Source organism: Aedes aegypti, chromosome 3 (genome assembly GCF_002204515.2).
Source record: "Aedes aegypti strain LVP_AGWG chromosome 3, AaegL5.0 Primary Assembly, whole genome shotgun sequence".
Lineage (NCBI taxonomy): Eukaryota > Metazoa > Arthropoda > Insecta > Diptera > Culicidae > Aedes > Aedes aegypti.
In genome coordinates, this window is record NC_035109.1 from 185,323,701 (window position 1) to 185,328,594 (window position 4,894).

At 35.6% G+C, this 4,894-nt stretch overlaps 1 long non-coding RNA gene across 1 annotated transcript; it reads left to right on the forward strand.

The window, feature by feature from the left end:
* The first annotated feature begins 1,039 nt into the window (after positions 1 to 1,039).
* Positions 1,040 to 1,981, forward strand: LOC110679380. Its single transcript, XR_002502441.1, has 3 exons — positions 1,040 to 1,346; positions 1,412 to 1,490; positions 1,561 to 1,981. It is a non-coding gene; the product is annotated as an uncharacterized LOC110679380 (long non-coding RNA).
* The last annotated feature ends 2,913 nt before the right edge of the window (positions 1,982 to 4,894 follow it).

Below are 4,894 nucleotides of genomic sequence, written 5' to 3' on the forward strand. Positions count from 1 at the left end.
TTTCAGTTCAGTGCTGATAGTCAGTATCTTTCAAATATTTTATAGCATATTGTTTTTATGGCGAGTGTAAAAAGCTGGATACATTTTGAATCACCCCCTTCCAACATTTCTTCTATCTATTTTTAGGTGAACAAGTTGCGGTAAATAATAGCTCATGAACAATTATAGAACTACAATCTGAGATGTCTATTCAGGCTGTGAACCGTTTCACCAGTTCGTTTAACTATTAGTTAAAATTTGACGTTTCGATAGTTATTTTCTCCTCAAATGGTTAAATTGAACATCGCGGTCGACCCATTTGAGCTTTGACAGTCGAGAGTTATTTCAGAACAAAGTTGACAGATGGTTAGTTATTCTCAAATTCACGGGAGCAGAAAATAACTTTCGAACTGTCAAGTTTAACCATGCTCCAGAGCAGGGTTATTTCTAACCGGAGGGGAAATCACTATCGAGCTGTCAAATTTTAACTAAAAGTTAAAAGAACTGGTGAAACGGTTCACAGCCTCAATTGCAATAAATTTGAACGAAAAAACTACGATTTGGTGGTAGCACGTCAAACAACAATCATGCTTGCTGTATGTAGAGACACCAAAACACGTCTGATTTCAATGGTGTTCTAAATAACAATATTTTATTCCAAAACTCTTATGTCACTCTCAACATCCATGGCCTACTCTTAACAGTACGATACTACATCTCTCCTTTTTCTATAATTTTAAAATAATTAAATCTAATGTATAGACCTGAGATTATTGTTGGAATAGATGTAGTGTCGCACCTCAGGTAGAAGATTTGTCGTGAGGTATAATATTTGTTTAGGATGTTGAATTGTAAAAATAGATACCTGGTTTGAATAAAGAGAGGTGCAGCTGCTGATTGAGGTATCAGTCAGTTAGCTGCCCAGTTGAAGGAAACATCTACTGTATTGTATTTCTTTATGATTTGCAATCGGATGTGGACGGGCAATTATAACCTAGAGAGTAAGGTGAACTTTTTGTTTTCTTTGATATAAAACTTATTACGGATGTTTAATGGTACACGGTGAAAATAAAAAATACTATTTAGTATGGCATTTAATATGTCCTTGATATTTTTCATATTTATCCTTTATAATGTATATAATTTTATACATTATAATGCATATCAGTGATTAATATTTCACTAGTCATATACGTTTCCGGCACCTATTCTTGGGACTTAAGAAGATTCATCATGGTTTTCAATCCACATTAGAAAGCAAGTAACGACGCGTTTCCTGAGGGATATCTAGTTCCACGTTCGTCAAAACGTTTTAAAACATCCATACTTCTGATCTTTTTCCGGATTGCGTGCTCTATGGCCTTCAGGTATGTATCAAGGATTCCACAAATCTACATGCTCAATTTTCAGATTTTTTTACCAAGCATTACAGGGAAGTTGCCGCAAAACAGTTTTTGCGCAATACGCAGAAATCAGAGCAAATCAAAGACAGTATTGTGAACAGCAAGGAGGTGATTTCTAAAAGATCTCTTATTGAATCTGCTTATCAAGATATCAAGACATTATTATTATTGTTTTCAGCGGTTTTCATGGAACGGCAGCAAGAAATATCGGTGACATGGGAGACACAGAAACCGCAAAAATTCACTCGTAGGACCAACCAAGCTAACAATGGAAAGCAAAGTTAACTTATTGGGAGCTTAATACAAGATTTACATATGATTAACATAAAAATAAATTAACAACATGAAAAAAATCATTTTCTTTCATTTTTCTTTACTTTTGTTTACAGCAATTCAATAACAATGGCTAATTGTATTCAATGTGCAGAATTTTAGAACTTTAAGCATTGAGTGAATAATTTCCAAAAAATCATTTGCTGATATAAAATACGTTTATACTAGGCTAAGCTTAATACGTTAAAATGCATCACAATGAGTGAATAGACGGAATATGGTTTTAGAATGGTATTTAACTTATCTAGTATTCTATTTTCTTAGCGTGTACGACCGTATTGAGCAAATCATCCACGAGGTCTTCATTCTTGTACAGTTGTTGTCTCTATGCCATAGTTTCCCAAACTGTGGGTCGCGACCCCCAGGGGGGTCGTGAGCTGGTCTCTGGTGGGTCGCGAAAAAATTCTTGATTTGTATTATTTTTCTTAGATTTTTTTCCTACATTTTCAAATGACTGCTCAAATCTAGGTAAATGGTTTGAAATCGTTCTCATTTATTTATTTCAGCACTTATTTTAGAGTGCCTGACAATCATTAGTTACTGATGATCAAGACACTTGATGTGGCATTTGAAATTTTCTTGGAAAAATGTTAGAACATGGAAGCTGTCAATGATAGAGCACCCAGATGTCAGTTCAGTGCTAAATGCTCAAATTTTCAGCTCAGAAAAAATTGCTGAATATTGTTGATAAACAGAAAAACTCACAATTAATAATATTTTTTCGTGATTCCTGAATTTCTATGTAAAACTCATTTATGGGGAGCCGGATCTTGTTCTTGGCACTTAACTTCAATAGTTTTTTAAAGCTATTGTACTTTTATATGGTCACAATATGCGTCGTATTAAAGTGTTCCTAATTGAAAATTTTCAGAAAATTGGTCCGCCCAAAAAAACCGCCCATGCCAAAGTGTACCAAGGAAGTGCACAAGTAACTCTGCACTATATTTCCATCAAAAAAGTATTGTGGTGCAATATAATATTGCTATTTGAACAATATTGTTTGAATGAGAATTAGTGACATTGATATGTTAGCAACATCGTAAAGTCTGTCATAAACGCGCTTGGTGTATGCCCTTGACCAAATACTGTATCCGACAAAGAAAGTTTTAGTGGAAAACGAACTCCTAAACATTTTCCATTTAGTGGGTCGCGAGGAGTATGCCAGACGGCTTGGTGGGTCGCTTACTCGAAAAGTTTGGGAACCTATGCTCTATGCTATTGTAAGTATCCCGCCCAGCAGTATGCGGCGCCGCTATCTTATCAAATCCAACATGTTCTAAGCAACCGGTGGATACTCAAATGCATTTCAATGCGGAAACTCAAATGATCTTGGCTGCTGTTAAATCCATTAGGTGGGATTGGGGTTGCCATATACGTGATCCCGCCAAACGTCTCTAAATAAAAGGAAATCAATTAGTAAAAACATATCATCAATATTTACAGTATCGATATGTCATCATTTATACTTAGCTTCATTCAGATACCTCTCTCTCCTCTTTAATCGCTAAATGATGTGGAAAGGAACAAATTTAATACCAATGAACTCTAGATGTGGGTTTGACTACCAGTTATCCTACAACTTGATGTTTTTCTCTTTTTTATGGAAAATTTAGATGTACTTATCGTACATTTTATATCTCATGAACAACAGGACAGCCAGAAGGACTGAGATGAATCTTAGTCTGCAGACTGAAACTTTGTATTTCCTTTTCATAACTTTACAAATTTCTATTTTTCCAAGAAATTGACCAAATGATACGTTTTCAAGTTCTTTTCCAAAATGGACAAGAATTATTTATCCTCTTCATTTCTTAAGGAGAAGTAGACCAGAATCATTAAAAATGTTCTTTTTACTCTCTGCTAGTTGACTAATAGTGAATTGGAAATTTGGTATTATTTTTTTTATATATATTATTATGACTATTTCGAATCGCTCCACCTCTATGTTTTTTTTTTTTTCACAGAAACGGACCAGGATTTTTTTCCTTTTCGTTTCATATGGAGAAGTTTTCCATGTTCAATCAGACATTTTTTTTCAAGAAACTGACCGGATGATATGAGTTATTCCTACTGTATAGATTTTAACAGGACCGAATTTTCACATTCCCCCTACGTTCTTTTTCCAGAAATGGACCAGGATTATCTCTTCCTCTTCATTTCTTACGGAGAAGTAGACCAGAATCATTTAAGATGTTCTCTTTACTCTCTACATATTGACTAAGAGCGGGCCGGACGATTTACACACTTAGAAAATATCACCGACTCCGGTAAGTTTTTTACCGAAATATAAACCGCTGAGCGTTCGGTAATGCTTCCGGTATACTTAAAAATAACCGAACAATCCGTAATTCAAATCAAAACACAGCTGTCAAAATATTACAATTCGTTCGGTAACTATTCACGAACGATTTGTAACGTTCATTCAATTACCGAACGCATTGTTCATATTTGCAGGCAGTCAGAATTGGATAGGATAATCAAAAATGAAAAAACAAAAAAAAATAATGGCGATGTATTGTGATGTATAAAAAAATGATCGAAGTCATTTCAAGATCGTTTCGACATGTTTATTTTTTTATAAATATTTCACTGTTAGCGATTCTACCATCAAAAGTAAGTTGCAAATTCTGCTGCAATTGAATAATCCATTGATTACCCACTATATGCAACAATCCTGCGGGACGTTTGCAGCTATTCGCTCCTTTTAGCGAACAAAACTGGTGTCGCCGATTCTGTCTTCGATGGGTCAACTTCTATTGTCGTAGCTCCGAGACTCCATTTTGTGCCGAATATTTTCAGTTTTCAGCAAAACGCGTGTTGTCGCTTCAAATTTATAACACTGAATGAATCACTCGCCGTAGTAGAGTCTGCAAATCGATCAGAAGCTGAGCGTCACGCTTGCCTGCTTTTGGCGCTCTTCAAATCTCCAAACACGCTCAAATGTTTTAACCCAGTGGCAGTACAACCTTCATACAGTGAAACAGTATGAACAGTACAACCTACGCAAATGACCTACGTACTTCACTGGAATATTCTATAGATAAAATCGTTGTTGAATCGCGAAGGTTTTTTCACTTCTCTTCGACGAAGTCCTGATCGAGTCTGTATGTAGGTCTTCTCTGGGCTTTCCTTCTGGGCGACAACCGTCTTGTCTACTTCGTATTCGTCATCAGAATCCG